Consider the following 17,325-nt stretch of genomic DNA (forward strand, 5'->3'; position numbering starts at 1 on the left):
TTTTAGGGAATACAACATGGTGGCGGACTTCTTTGCCAACAAGGGGTTAAAAGTTAAGGGAAGGATGACATGGACTTCATAACACAGCTTGAAGAATGATGGCAGAGTCCTTCTTGGATACGACAGATCGCATGGGATATGTGGAGGTATCTCGTCACATTTCTAATTCCAAAAATGGGAAGCACCATTATTACTATTCATGGTAGCTTTTGTCAGTAGCTTAGAGGTGCATTCATTCATTATTGCTCACAGGCTTTCTGAGTCATTTGTGAGCTTGTTTGGTTATTAACAAGCCAGTTTATTATGCAAAACCACTCTCTTCTTGAGGACTTTGTTTGGATTTTATTTATGCTATTACACTCTATTCTTGAGGTATCAACTTATGTAAAGATCAGAGGAGAGAGGCATCACGTTGAGCTCGTGGACTATGAAGGGGTAAGGGCTAACCAAACTATATGGAGAATATTGGAGAAGGGGGATTTTACACCCTACATTGAGAAGCTGCATGAATGGGACCCAAAAGTTACAAAAATTTTTGCCAGAGGATGGAATGACGATAAAATTAACCTATTTGGGAGGATAGTGGTGGTGGATGAGAACTTAATTGTGGATATCACTGGTCTCCCTCCTCAAGGTCTCAAGTTTTATAGAGAGAAAATATTCTGACCCTGTGGAGAAGAAATTCCTTAAAACTTATAAAGAGAGGAAGTTGCTGGTGAAGAAAAACAAAAGTTGTTATGATGTGGATACAATCAAGCCGACTTGGAGGGAGGTGCTAAAGGTGATGACGGAATACGTTACCATGGATGGACTATATTCGATAGTTTTTGGGCATCATTTTGTCCTACTAAATCATTTCAGACACCAGGTTAGGGTTTCTTTTCCCTTCTATCTCCTGTCTTCCCTTAATGCAAGTATTTTTAAACATAAAGCTAACCCTAGTTTAAATCCTATTCATCATGAGGGTCTTCTAGTTTTGATTTATAAGCATTTTAAATCCAATTCTACTAGGCCCAATTCCCCCTACATTTCCATTTCGAAGGATGAGGAGTCGAAAACCCATATTTCCAATGATTTTGATTGGAACACAACATGGAAGATGAATGTTTCATCCCTTCAGAGAAAAGGAAAACGAAAACTAAACCTGTCAATCCCTCACATGCTGGGAAGGGGAAGGTTAAAAACTCAGCGATTGTCCTCTCTTCTAGCCCTAGTACTAAAGATGTCAAAAATAAATCTAAAGGCCACCCTTTGTCAAAGGGTAAATCTATTGACTCTAAGACCCCTCACTAGATAATACTAACCAATTTTCCTAGTCTCCCTTGCACTCATTCAATTCTTTCTCTTCCATGGGTAGGGAGAATAGACCTCGCTTTCCTCTCCATCTGAACCCAGATTCTCCCCTTTTGAATCTGGACTAGGAGTTCCCCAATGATATTTTGGCCATTGCAAGAAATGGGGCGGTGGACTCTTTCTAAATTATGAAGTGGGCTTTCTATGAGATAAAGAACCTCAACAAAAAATATAGGGCTATCAGCACAAAATAGATATGTTGGATACTGGCGATGAGAGATCCCATGGCAGATAGGGTACTAAAGGCAGTGAGCTATTGATTGAGGAAGAAAAACTTTCAGTTATTGATTTCCTCACTAAAACTATTGAAGCTCTAGATAATCTGAAAAAAAAGACTATGAGAACAAGATCATTGCCTTTGAGAAGAAATTTAAAGGCATTAAATATTAACTCCATTCGATCATTTTCATAGCCATAGTGTTATCAAGACCACAAGTGAGAGCATGAATACCATGGTTACGAATATGGAAAAAGGTTACCAAGGCAACCTGGCGGTGGAGTTGGATCTGGAGAAGGAAAAAAAGGTAATGAAGAGTCGTTGGCTCCTAGCAAGAGGACTCAGGCTAATCTGAAGAAGAAGAAGGTGGAAAGACCCCTATAGGATATCCAAGACTTAAAACAAGTTGCTTAGAATATGAATCAGCTTGAGGCAAAGGTCGCTGAGACTTTAAAGGCTTTGGCTTAACTTTTTCCAGTCCCTGTCTGGCTTTTTGCAGGTTTTTTGTTGGTGCTAGGCTTCTTTGTTCTTTTTTTATCTCTTCTGGTAGCATTTTGTCTTTGTTGTAATGGTTTTCATGTCTCATCTTGGTTTTGACCATTTGTAAAGGGTTTTGGGTCCCTTCAAAACTTGCTTTTACCGTAATAAAAAACATTTACCTTGAAAACAATATTATAAAGTGAAAACATGTGAAAATAATACAATACTTAGAAAAGAGTTATAGTATTTTAATGTTCATTAATTTAGAACTCAATATCGTAGGCCTTGTCAAAGGCTAGCCTCCTTAAAAGTATATCTTTGATGTAAAATATTGATCATTGATAATAGTTCCTTCATTATAACACTGAAATGTAGATATCACAAAGATGAGATTAAATATTTTAAGGATAAGTGCAAATAAAAAAAAGAACAAAATGAGAATAAATGAAGATAAATATGGCTTGCAAAAGAGGACCAAACTAGCACAAATATACACCACATGTCACTATATAATCATATCAAATGATTATATAGTGTTATTAAAATAGACTTAAAACTAAATAAGAGCTAGCATAGATATACTAATTTCAACATTACAAATATATTAGATATATTAAAAACAAACAACATTTTAAAATGTCATTAATTAAAACTAGTTTTATATGCATTCTTTTGATGGTGAGAAAGAAGAAAGTTATCAATATATTAAATCACCACATTTATCAAATTTTAAAAGTTTCTTATCCTAATACGTTATATTTGCATATAAATAAATTAAGTCTAATTATGTTTCAAAGGTTTCTATAATGAAAACAAAATAAGAAACATCATGTAATGATTATATACATAAAAATTAGAAAACAACATATATCTAAAATTGATTAAAACTATAAACTAACATCTAAATAATTAAAATAAAATAATTCTTTAATAAATAGAATAACTAACTTCCATTATGACATGCTCTTCCAGTAACTATATACTCTGCTTAATAAAGTGCTCACAGTTTTCTGTTTTGAAAAGTTAGAAACATGTGCAAACTGAGCCAAATCTTAGTGTTACGACTGGGCATTGTAAGCACAACTAATAATAATAATATTTATTTTATTTTATTTTAAATTTGATCAGCAGGTTACGCATGTCCCTCCTTCCCCAAGCCCCAGCAAAACAACAATAAAAAATTGAAAATATTAATCAGTTCTATTGAAGTGGAAACAGTTGTAATACGATTTTGTCATAAAGTGTAAATTAAATATACATTTTTGTTGTTGTTGTTTACTTAGTTGTGGGTAAAAATACATATCCTATAGACAATATTGAAAATATATAGATTTTTTAAAGAACCTTTATAATGAAAGTAAGATTATAATATTATATAACTTTCCTTATAATTTATATAAACTATTAATTTTTAATATGTTTGATTAAGAGTTTGAAATTAATTTTTATTTATTCTTGAAAAAAATGCGATTATATATAAAAATATGTAGAGGTTAATATAAAAGACAAGAATTGGAAAGACTTTGAGGCAATCCAAGTCTTTATAAGAGATTGGTGATGTCAATAGAAAATATATCTTCTCACATCTTTACATAAGTCAAATTTGTTAGGTGGTGAATTTGTCTAATATTCTTTGATGAAAATATCACAATTCATCATACATATACCATAACAGTGAATTCATCTAAATTTAAAACTACAAAATTCATATAATAATACAAAATGAGAACACACTCATTTAAAACATAGAATTTACATTTCATTCTACTTTCCTTGAACTATTACTTGATAATATGTTGTTTCTAGTCTTTTGGAATTTTAAGCTACTCTAAATTATCTAAGAATGAAGTTTGTACTATCTAGATAAATTTTTAACACATCAATAAGTGTTACTAATTATATTTATATCTTTAATAAGATGCATCTCATAAAATGAAATGTTTAAATAAAATTACTAAAATTAAAAAACTAATTGAATTAATTTATTCTATATTAAGGCATGATTAGCTATGATAATGCACTTCACTAAACCAATCAAATAATTAAAAAAAAGTTTACTTATATTAAGTTAATCTATGTTAGTGCTACTATACATTGAATGTCAACATAGTCAGTCATAAAATTAAAATTCACCTTCATTCAAGGTTGTACCCTTAGATGAAAATGGATTAAAAAGTAGAAGCTTCCAAAGTACCAAGTTGAAAGGAATTTGTCATGGGAAAGATTCACCAGTCAATGAGATTCTTTCTCCTAAACAAATAAATCGCCACTTAGAAATGAAAGTTGAAAATGAAATTTCTACATATGAATGCAAATTTCTCACTTAAGCAGACATGTTTTCCACATAGGGAATAAATAGAATCATGAACATTTATCTTTCCCACAAAACTAAAGGTTACATAATCAGAACTTGTCATTCCATTGATGTCTCATGAATTTTTTTACTATTAGAAATTATATTATTAGCAAAGGATTCAACAGTGATTAATCTTTCCCCTTTCACCCAATCAACATGCCAGAAAACTTTGCATAGTTTTATATTCCGTTATGTGCTATCAAGAAGTTGCTCATTTTTTAGTGGGAATTTTTGTGCAATGTATTTTGGAAATCTCTGATTCGTATTGCACATGGTTGGCAGAGGCATTCAGAGTTTTTCACAGGATCCCATAAGAGGGAATGCACAATTAACGAAGACAGCCAGACCTTGGAGTTTTCATTTATGAAAATTTTTAGGGCAAATTGTCAGGAGGAAGATGTGTGGCCTGTATATAAAATAGAACACATGCCTTGTCTATGTTTCAAAATTTTCCATTATAGTTATTACATCCCTCAAAATTCCTTTGAGACACACCATTTTTAGTGGGGCGGCGGCACCTCTAAGACAGAGTAATAAACTAAGAACATGGTTTGTGTCATTTGCAGTAAACAAAGTGTTTGCTGGAATAAAATTATCAATGTGATTAATTGTTTCAGTGTCAACATCCGATTTTTATGGTGGAGAAGAAGACGGATGGAAGGAAGCCTCTGAAAATTTGTACAGAGAATCTGATGCCCTCGACACCATGGGTAATAACCATGAACACCTTTTTTTTGTATTTTGTGCATTGTTTGTCTGGTTTGTGCATTTAGGGTTTAACTCGTGCCATATTAAGGGTTTGTCTGGTTTTTGGGATGTTCGAGTTTCAGTAGCCCTGCTTAGCTTTCTTGTTTCATTTTTTCTTTTAGAAGCTTTATGCGGATGGGAGGATTCCATGTCTTCACTAGTTTGAATTATTCTTTTAGACATTTTGTGTTCATGGTAGGGTTCCATGTCTTTGTTATTAAATAACATGTGTTAATGAGGACTTTTGTTTCTATGCCAAATGGTTTTCGACAAATGTTTTTTGCATTATGAGAATCACACTTTCTTTGAGTAGGTTGTGGATTCTGGTAACTCCCATTTGTGCATCTCTTACTCTTCCTCTCGTCCTAAACTTTTTAATCAAACTGTGTAGAATTTGCTAGTGGACATCTAATCCAAGACAATCAAAATTGGTTTTTTTTTGCTAGTGATGAAATTAACTATATTTGTAAGTTTTATGTGATTTTTTAGAAAAATGTTTGAAAGTTTAACTATTAGAAGATCAGTTATTACTTTTTCAGAGTGATTTGCAGTCCACACACTTTACTTAATTCAAGAGTTAATAGCTCATCAATCTTCAAAGTAGTTCACAGTTCACATTCTACCCTACAACTGCAACTCACATTTAAGCTAGGCTATTGAAATTTGGGGCAAATTAAATAAGCTACAATATCATTAACATACAAACCTTGTCTGTGATAGGGCAATATGCCACAACATGATTGTGGTCTTTCACAAGGAATGATATAGTCAATCATGCTTGAATAACACAGACAATTATAGTCCAAATTTAAGAGATTAATTAGATTAAATACATATCGAAGTGTTATTCTTTGTATCTGCAGGGGTCATGAGAGGGAATGCATTACATATTGCATAACTTACATTTTAAGTTGTTTTGCAAAGTATTTTCCTGAGTACGAAGTCTTGATGCTTGGTCACATTCTATGAGGAATTGCTACATCTCTTCTATTTTCAGCTTTTGAGTCATGGCTTGTTGCTGAACATTTCAAGGTAATATCTAGTTGTATTTGATTATAAATTCAGAACAATCTAGCTCTTTTCTAACAATGCATAACAAAGCAAGGTTAGTTAGGTGATTTCATAACTACTAGATGTGCAAGAATTAGCTAGGGTTTTGTTATTATTTTCTTATTACTAAAGATTTCTACTTTTTTGCAGAGGGGGTTTGATCCACAATGGTTGTTGTTGAGACTCTCAAAGGCCATATTCTTGGACAATGGTCTAGTAGCCATTATGTCTAGGCTCTTTGCTAACACCCTTGCAGAAACTCTAGGCTTTGGTCCAATTTCTCCATTTGATGTTGTTGCATGCTTCCTAGCTATAGGTATGGCTATTATATTTTCTACCCAATCATAAAAAAATGGAGATCCCTTAGAAAGAAACGATTTACTCACACAGTTTAAGGGTGTTGCTTTGGCCATTGCTTCAGGTAAGTTGTTAGGCATATGTTAATATGTAAATATCATACTTTTATGAAATCTCTGTAAAATAAAATTAAACATGTAAACCTTTTTCTCTAACAAGTTTTAATGGTTTGTTGGATTAGATGACACAAGATTGCACTTCTAGGAGCTATACAATCGTTATTTGAAGGTTCAATGTACACATTTGTGTTTCTTTAGAAACCTTCTTTGAGCCCAAATGAATGGGATATTCCTCATGGGTTGATATTTGCATCTTTTATGTTGGCTTCAATGATGGGAAGTTCCCTGGCCTCTAGAATTTTGGCTAACCCAACACTCAAGGTGGAAAGCTACATGTACATTGTATTTGTTGTCTCTGCTACAACATTAAGTCCTTCCTGTTATGACAAGTGTATGTCATTTTTGAATTGCCTCATGTGTCTTCTTGGTTTTTGATTATACGTGAGCATTTTGAATATCCAAGCTTTTTTTATTGCTTATTTTTAGCATTTTTTCTTGGAGGCTAGCACAGAAAATGGTGGAAGTATTACAACAATAGGATGTCCAACTTCTTGGATTTTGTGTATTTGATGCTTGTTTGGGGATATTGTGGCCCTCAATAATGAAAATGCAATCACAATATATTCCTAAAGAGGCTCGTAGCACAATTATGAACTTTTTCTGCTAGTACTGACTTAGGATTAATATGTTTTTGCAATTTAAATCTTGGTCATGGCATGAGTCATTTTTTTCACTTAGATGTGAGTTGCTTGTAGTCATTTCTACTTTTTTGTAAGGTTAATGTCTTGCCAATCACAATCATGTTTGGAATGTGTTCAATTTTCCTCTTCATTTCCACAATTCTTTTTCTTAGGAAATGTGAAAATGGGTTTGCAAAATTTGTGGGTGTAGACTTTGCAAGATTCTAGCCAAGGTAGAATAGGGACTCTTTGTGACTTGGCCAAGGATTAAAATGGATTATTTGAGAAAATGACCATCAAAGGTATTTATGATGGCAGCTTATTCAAATTCTAGAAATTAGAGCTAGACAATTATAATGGTTTTGAAGGTTTCTAGACTGTTTAATATGTATATGTCAGGCATGCAGTCATCTACTATATGCTCTACTTTGACAAAACCGTAAGAGACAATTGCAGGCATGGCTTCACTCATTTGCTTGCCAATTCCCTATCATTCTCATTATATTGTTCAACACTTTATGCCTTTTAAGTTGTTCTATAACTTTTCTGTGAAATATTAATTCAACTACGATACCAGTGTTAGCTCATTTGTTTTCCAATTCCCTATCATTCTCATTACATTGTTCAACACTTTATGCCTCTTAAGTTGTTCTATAAATTTTCTGTGAAATATTAATTCAGCTACGATACCAGTGTTAACAAGTGCCATGGTTGTAGATAGTGTATTATACCCTTCCTTTTTACTAATATATCTCAAATTGAAATGAAATTTAATTTTCCAAGGCTTTTTTTTCTAATTAATATGGAAACTATTAGATTAAACTTCTTTTTTTTGCATGTGCAACACCTACAGGTAAAGTTTTGATCGAGATGTTGACATCAAGGTCTAGTATTTCAGCCACAAACACTTGAAGGAGTACTTTGTACTTCATATAGTAGGTCATAGTTATGCTTTTTATTTGAAATTTATTCTTTCTTTGTTTTCTATGCTATGTTCCAACATGTTTATTTCTTAAAAACTATAATTAAATTTGAAGTTATTAATGAATTCTTTTCACGTAAATTTTACAGATGCCTTGATTCCTTGAATTTTTTTCATCGTGCTTATTCTTCAAAAGAACTAGTGGGAGAAGATTCTTTATTTTGGACACATCTGTAGTTGATTGCATCTCATGAACCTTTTTAAGGTACTGGATATGGCCAGCAAATAGTTGTTTTCAATTGTATATGTGAGATTTTGCCAAGATCAAGGGCACAATGAAAAGTATAAAAATAGAGACAAAAGAATGACAAGAACAAATTGTATTCTCATCAATATGAAAATGATCAACTGGATTCACCAATACAATGAATATAGGCCTTCTGATATAGGCAAGGCCATATGGATGTACGAGCACACAATCATGACATGTGGCTCAATGAGAAACAAGGGTAGGTAAGAAATACTAGGGGTAGGTAGGAGAAATAATATAATATTCCACAAGAGGTGGATGACCCACTGAATGTGGAGTGTAACAACAAAACAAGACCACAAAAGGTGGAATTTCTCCTACAAGCTCTATCCCTATGTGCACACTTCCCTAAGTGTCTCAAATCCAAACTACGAAGAAATGCATTATCGTAAGTTAACTTAAGTAAAGTGTAATAATATCCATAATGAATATTTATTTACACCAACACCCCCCCTTAAGTGCAACTTAGGGGAATGAAGACTCGAGTCAACAATGCAAGATGGGTCCCGACTACTAGGCCATGATAGGTACCCATGTACAATATGAGAATGCAAGCAAAACCATCCAATGCAATCTCTCACAAACGGAGAAAAGTAGAAAACCCAGTGGGAAAAAACTCCCCCCCAAAAGAGAGATGAAAGCACAAAAGACTCTCAAAGAAGAAGGACAAAACCTCAAAGAGGAAAAAGTCTCCCCCATAAGAGAGGAAGGAGAAGTTAGCTGACCCCCCCTAATGACACATCCCGCACCCCCAAGAGAGCTCACAACTGCTGGAACTTACTCTTGGTGAAAGGTTTGGTGAATATGTCTGCAACATGCTCTGTTGTAGGACAATACTGCAAATCAATGACCTACTCCTGAATGAGCTCTCGGATATAGTGCATATGGATCTCGATGTGTTTGGTCCGCTAATGCTAGACTGGGTTCTTCGAGATAGCAATAGCACTTTGATTGTCACAATGTAGAACTGTCAGTCGCGAAGTGGTGAACCTAAACTCTGTGAGTATCTGCTGAAGCCAAATGGTCGCAGTCGCTACATTAATAGCACCTCGATACTCAGCCTCAGTCGAAGAAAGAGCAATAGCATGTTGCTTCTTGCTCTGCCAACAAATGGGGCCTGAACCAAGGTAAAAACTGTAACTAGAAGTAGACTTACGATCATCAAGATTGCTAGCCCAATCAGAGTCTATGTAACCAACCAAGTCTTATGCCTGCTGCATAGTGAATCCCATAGTGATGTGTACCCTAGATGTAATGAAGAATGAATTTGGCGGCTTTCCAATGAAGCTCATGTGGTTCCTGCATGAAGCAGGAAACCATACCAACTATAAATGAAATATCAGGGCGTGTATGGGTCAAGTAGATGAGACTACCCACAAGCTGACGATACAAAGTGGCATCAACTAGTGGAGAAGAACACTGAGCCTCAAGCTTGACTCCAGAAAGAAAGGGAGTCAGTGCACACTTACAATCAGCCATATGAAAGCGTGCAAGTAGATCAAGAGCATACTTGGGTTGTGATAGTGTAATCCCGAAAGGTGACAATGAAATCTCTATCCTGAGAAAGTAGCACAAAAGACCCAAGTCAGTCATAGAAAATCTATCATGCAAAGCAGATTGGACCCTGCTAATGATGGATGCGGTACTCCCTGTAATGATCAAATCATCAGCATAGAGCACAAGTATCAAGTGAGAGTCATCCTGTCACAAAATATAGACATTCGGATCAGAATGACACCTGGTGAACCCTACTGAGAGAAGAAAGGAATCCATCTTGGCATACCAAGCCCTGGGGGTTTGCTTAAGGCCATAGAGAGATTTCCTTAGTATGCAAACCAAGGAAGTATCCTGGATGAAACCCTGCAGCTGCTCCATATAAATCTCCTCATCAAGGTCACCATGAAGAAAAGCACTCTTCACATCCATCTGATGTACATCCCAACCATGAGCTACAGCAATAGCAAGTGTCAAGCGAATGGAGTTCATCTTGGCTACGGGCGTAAAAGTCTTAGTATAGTCAGCACCTGCAACCTGAGAGAAACCTTTCGCAACAAGTCAAGCCTTATACTTATCCACACTACCATCTGCAACATACTTGGTCCGATAGATCCACTTACATCGAACCATCTTTCTCCCCTTAGGGAGATGGACTAAATCCCATGTGGTGTTCCTCATCAAGGAACTATACTCTTCCTCCATAGCTTCGTCCCACTCAGGAACCCCTGATGCTTCCCGAAATGTTTGTGGATCGGAAGCAGTAGCAATGAATGCATATGGAAGATCCTGATGTTGTGATAGAGCTCTCTGTGTATCTGAAGGATCCCCAACAAGAGAACCCACAGAATCAAGTGTCTATCAAGCCCAACGAGGTCTAGGTGGAGGTGGAGAACGAGGCTCCTCAACTACAAGTGGACCCTGTAGAGGTGTAACCCTGCGAGTCAAAGTTGAAGAAGTCTCATCATCTGAATCATTAGCATCACTATCCACAATGGAGGAAGGTGGAGAAGGTAGAGAGGCTAAGCTAGGAGAGCTTTCCTCAAAGTGAACACTCCTCTCAATGAACACCTCATGTGTCTCAGGATTCATCAATCTATATGCATTAACACCCTCAGGATATCCAACAAATATGTAAGGCCGACTCTGAGGTTCCAATGCCTTGCGTTTCTGCTGAGGTATGCAAGCCCATGCTAGACACCCAAAGACTTTGAAATGTCTCACAATCAGTTTCCTACCAGCCCAAGCCTCAAAAGGAGTAATACCTTGCAAAGCTTTGTGAGGAACCCGATTCTGGATGTGTGTGGCACAACTGATAGCCTCGGCCCAAAAGGCGGGATCAAGAGAAAGTGTATGTATCATACAGCTAGCCATTTCTTTGAGAGTTCTATTCTTGCATTCTACAACTCTGTTCTACTGTGGAGTTTATGCGATAGAATGCTGAAGATCAATCCCCTCAAATGTACAAAAATCCTCAAGTCGATTGTTCACATATTCCCTTCCATTATTTGTGCGAAGAATCTTCACCACTTTCCTGGATTGCTTCTCCACACGAGTCTTGAAGTCTTGAAATCTGTCAAATACTTCACTCTTATGAATAAGAAAGTAGACCCAAGTGAAGCGAGAGTAGTCATCAATGAAGGTGAGGACATAGCGGGCCTTACTAAATGAAGGTGCTGGAAATGGACATGCTACATCATTGTGAACAAGTTGAAGAACTTCCAAAGCTCTCCAAGCTTTCCCTTTATCAAACTTTTCCTTGGGATGCTTGCCCATGGAACAACTTGAACATACACCCTCTGAAAAACAGATTCAAGGTAGACCTGTGACCATGTCTTTAGTGCCGAGCTACTGAAGATAGCAGTAATTGAGGTGACCAAACTGCTCATGCCATAGCTTACTTTCTGAATTTGAATGAGTAAGCAAGGCCCTAGATGATGAACTTGGCACAAAGTGGGAGAATGAATAAAGCCTTGAATTGTCATTGACTTGTCCCACTACTACCAAGGCATCATCATCAAGTTCCTTTACCACAACTAAATCTAGTGTAAACTCAACCTTTTTCCCATTCCCATAGTGAGTGATTTGGTAGATAGAGAGAAGGTTGGTAGACAAGTTAGGAACATAGAGAACATTATCAAATGTTCCATCATCCATGTCAACTGAATGTTTGCCTTCAACCTCTACTTGTGTATCATCACCTATGTAAATGTGAGGTACCTTAGATGGCTCCAATGAAGAAAATTGCTCCTTTGTAGAACCCATGTGATATGAGGCACCTGAGTTAAGTATCCACTGTCATGAAGAACTTGTTGTAGCCACAAATGCTTGCCCTTTTCCCTTAGACTATGAGGAAGAGGAAGGAGATGAATCCTTCTTTGTGTAGGCAGATGGCAAGTTGATGTTGTTTTTCTTAAGAAGATTAGTTAACTCATCAACTTGCTTTGTGTGGCATCGATGCTCATCATGACCATACTTCTTGCAATATGCACAAGTTGGCTTATCCTTCTTAGGTGGTGTCCCCTTCTTGGAAGAGGATGAAAAATCACCTTGTGATGGAGAGGATGATTGTCCTTTTTCTTATTGTGGTTGTGACTTAGATTGCTTCTTCTTCTTGTTGTAATCTTTGCCTTGACTTCCTTGATTCCCTTGATTAGCCACCAAAGCCTTGGACTTTGAAGACTTGAGAAACCCCATGTTCAACAACTTAGATTGTTCCAATATCAACATTTTTGTGAAAGCATCAAATGAAGGCATAACATAGGAACTCCCCACTGTCAAATGATGAGTTTGGAAGCTAGACACAAATGCTGCATATTTTGGTGCAAGCTTGTCCAACAAGTTGAATATCAATTGAGCATCCTTTTTGTCAATTCCACAATCCTTAAGCTTTGCTCTTAGCTCATTTGCTTTGGTGACATAATCTTGGATTGTATCAAAACTCTTGGGATCCAAGTTGGTGAGCTCATTCTCAATCTTATAAGCTCTGATTTCATCAACTTGACCATACAATTTCTAAAACATATCCCAAGCATCTTTGATTGTAGTACACTTTTCAATATGAAAGATGAGGTCATCTAATACATACTTGCGCAAAGTTCCAAGAGCCATGAAATTCTTAGTGAGCCATTCTAATTGAGCATTAGGATCAGCCTTAAGATCAGGTGGTGCTGCTATTGTTCCATCTATGTAATGCATGAGACTTTTTTCCATTAATTTGCTCCATACTTTAATTTTCCATGATGCATAATTATGTGGAGTTAAAGGTGGATATTTATGAGGACTCATTACAACAAAAATGAAAGAGCACAAGGAAAGAGAGACACAATCACACAAGACACCCCCCCAAATTCGCTCAATCAAAGAAACCCCAAAAGTGATGATTTGGCGCTTTATACTTAGTGCATGTACAATGGGCCACTTGCAAAAAAAGGCAAAGTGGACTTCTGATTTCAATTTTACAACTACCTCAATAAGGCCAAAAGAGACTCAAACTAATAATGCAAGAGATCTAAACTAAGATCTAATCAATTTACAAGTACCAAATAGGCCAAATAAGATCAATATCTGAAAGTATAATTTCTACTTAAAATCTCTGAAATCCGATCATAGATTATGAAATTAGATGAAAAAACATACACTTTAAAAAAAAATGGCACCTGAAAAGGAGGTCGTATGAGCTCAAATGAGGCCTTTGAAGTTGCAGAATTGAGGATTGGATAGGTACAACTGAGAGAATCTGAAAATTCCAAAAACCCTATGCACCAAAACCATAAAATAACCACACCACTGCGAAGAGCACAAGAAATTAGCCCAAATAAAAAAAAATTGCACCCAAAAAGGAGCAAAATTGAGCAAGTTATGGGCCTCCAAAGTAGACCCAAAAATCTAAACTACTCAATGGAGAGGGGTCTAAAAATTTCCAAAGAAAATGCTGACTAGGCACTGACTGGGTGCTGCTAACTGGGCGCTAACTATGCACTGCTGACTAGGTAGAAGGTACGGATCCCAAAAATAATTTTCAATTTTTTATTTATTTTTTTTTCAAAAAAAAATTTCAAACTGGAAAATAATTTTCAGAAAAAAATTATTATTTTTTTTTTTGAAAAAAATCTGAAAATTCCATACCGTATCACCCGAATTGGGCAAAAAATTTCCTCCACACCCAAAAATCGATTTTCGCCAAAATAGGTCGAATTTATACTCGATTTTTATGGAAACGGCCTCCCAGATGCAATGGTGAGGTCGAAAACGCTCCAAGATGCCTCTAAAAAAAGTAGTTTCTTAGATCCAAAAATTGAAGACTTCCATGATGTCTCCAAAACTAGTCAATGAAGCCCCAATGGCTCTTATACCATGTGAGATTTTGTCAAGATCAAGGGCACAATGAAAAGTATAAAAATAGAGACAAAAGAATGACAAGAACAAACTGTATTCTCATCAATATGAAAATGATCAACTAGATTCACCAATACAATGAATATATGCCTTCTTATATAGGCAAGGCCATATGGATGTATGAGCACACAATCATGACATGTGGCTCAATGAGAAACAAGGGTAGGTAAGAAATACTAGGGGTAGGTAGGAGAGAAGAGATGGATGACCCACCGAGTGTGGAGTGTAACAACAAAACAAGACCACAAAAGGTGGAATTTCTCTTTCAAGCTCTATCTCTATGTGCACACTTCCCTAAGTGTCTCAAATCCAAACTATGAAGAAATGCTTATCCTAAGTTAACTTAAGTAAAGCTTAATAATATCCATAATGAATATTTATTTACACCAACAATATATACTAGAATAAGGATATTATTTAAAACAAAGGATATTGTATATACATTTAGGATTATTCAATATACAATGAACTTTTATAAATTGGTCCTATTTCAAGGAGTCATTTTTGTACACCTTCCAAAAGGAATGCATTAATTTGAATCAAATATTATATTTGCATTATAATTTGTTTATGTACTATAACCCTGCATCTTTACAATTTAGTCTTGTGTGGTCTATGTTTTGTATACATGTCTACCAAGCCACTGGAAACTATAACATCTGACAAAAACCTAAATCAAACAAAAACAAAATTATTCTGCCACTCTTTTGGCAGGAACTTCGCTGCTCTGCAACTCTTGTTAAACATGGAATTGGATGTCAAAAAGGGTAAGTAGAAATTTTTAATTAGTTTAAAATAGACAAATAATTTTAAATGAGAAGTCTTAAAAGAAAGTGAGTAGTTTAAAATGTAGAAAAATAATTTTCTAACTATTTAAATGTATCTTGAATATAGTGATAAATATGAGGGGAAGGATTTACAAATTTTTATTCATATTTCCTATAGATGGGTTATATATATGTGCAATGTTGCTTGTTTGCATTGTGTTATTAGGTGAAGGAAGGAAAGGTACAATAATTAGTAAGACATGTATCATTGTTACTATCTCAAACTTTAGTACCTAGAATTTATAGATAATTGTAATCTATTGCATGACAAGAGGGTGCAAGAGATGCCTATGATAATTAAAAAGATAGATTGGAATGAATTTTGGTTCATCTAGGTCCCAAGGTGGTTGCACATACTCTTTAAGTTTGACACCAAATAGAGTTAAATATTGGGTAGGTTTCCCTCACATTTATACATATTAGCATTTCAACTTACTCAATGCATCACATTGACAAGCTTATTTTGCCCCATAAATTAAATGCAATCACAATGTAATGGTAAATACACAAGAGTTCCTTGGTATATCATTTTTTGCCCTAAAATTTTTACTATCAAAAAACCCTTATTTCCTTCACATTATATTATGCAATAGCCTTCCCTTGTGCAACCCATCTCCACCCCCAATCAATGTAGCATGTTTATCCTATAGTCCATCTCTTTTATTATAAAAGATGTTTGGAGTGAAAAAAAATTATTACACATTGATAATCAAATAATTATAATGATATTAGGAATTCCTAGTTTGAATCATTTGGTTAAGTTACATTCTTGGTATTGATAAAATGACTACAAATAGAAAGTTCAGATAGCTTATCACCATGTTGATGGACTAAAGCAACTCATAATGAAAAAGTAAATGCTGAAAGGCATATGTTTACTATAGTGTCCCTCCTTGATTTACCTTTTTGATCATTGAAATGGAGGGAATTTGTCACCTCAAGGATGATGAATCCTCAAGGACAAATTGTTTCACTGATTACCTCTTCGAATAGGCACAACGCTGAGCCAGGGGATAGAAAAATCACGCAAGGAGTGTCGGACACCCGAGAGACATCTCTGGATGGCTCTGCAAAGCCTATGTTTGCAGGATGAGCGCACGGAGCAGGGACGCCAGCGCGGTGCATTATCGTCCTATATAGATGGAATGTGGAGTCTGAGAAGAAATCTCTAGACGCGTTGACAAAATTTACAAAGTAGCTAAACAGTATTGAAATACACAAAAATTACATATTACAAAGGAAAACAAAGAAATTATACTAAAAGGTGAGGAGAATCTCACAACTGGTCCATGCAATGAAGCCTTTCACAAGACAATCTTCTCTTCACAAAGTTGTTCCTACACACATGCAACATAGAAAATGTTGGGGGTTTTGTTTTGGAGTCTCCCTAAGTCACACCCTCATTTTGGTGTTTCCACCTTCACGGACAACCCAAAAAAGCCATGGGAAAGGAAGATGATAAAGAAGAATGTAAAATTAATTACAAAGATAACACCATGCTATTTGGTAGTTGGAAAATAAGCAAGATATTGGAAATATGAGATAGAGTTAGATTACTCCCCTAGTGCTTGGCAAGTGTTGGCATTCTTGGCAAACTTGGTAGCTTGATGGCACTGCAGCAATGGTGGTAGTGTCTCCAAGAGCTTCAATCTCCAAGAGTACATCTTCAATCTACCAAAAGATCCTTTGGAAGTGTCCCAAAACCAAGGGTATAGGTAGAGGGACGAACCTAGATTTTGGTGGCCGCATAGGGAGGCATTATGATTCCTTCCTAGCATGGGTTGTAACATCCCAACAACCACCTATTGGTTGGAAGGTTGGTGAGTTCGTAGTGCGCCGCACAGACATCTTTGTGCTGCGTCTACATCTATGAACCTGTCAGATTGGCAGGATTGGTAATGCCCCTAGAGAAGTTGACATGGACTTCTTCAGTGGACAAAAGGACAAGTTGGTGGACCTGTCCTCTAAGCAGCGTGGGGGATGCACCACATGTCACAATTGCCACTAAAGGTGATGAGAGTGATATTTTTGACTCTATGTTTTGCCCCCACTTTAGCAAACATGTCTCTATTACA

The 17,325-nt window shown here is 35.8% G+C and overlaps 1 pseudogene; it reads left to right on the forward strand.

Moving 5' to 3' along the window:
- Positions 1–1,817: 1,817 nt before the first annotated feature.
- Positions 1,818–16,422, forward strand: LOC131035360 (uncharacterized; annotated as a pseudogene).
- Positions 16,423–17,325: the final 903 nt, after the last annotated feature.

The sequence above is a fragment of the Cryptomeria japonica genome, chromosome 1, assembly GCF_030272615.1.
Source record: "Cryptomeria japonica chromosome 1, Sugi_1.0, whole genome shotgun sequence".
In the NCBI taxonomy this organism is placed as follows: Eukaryota; Viridiplantae; Streptophyta; class Pinopsida; order Cupressales; family Cupressaceae; genus Cryptomeria; species Cryptomeria japonica.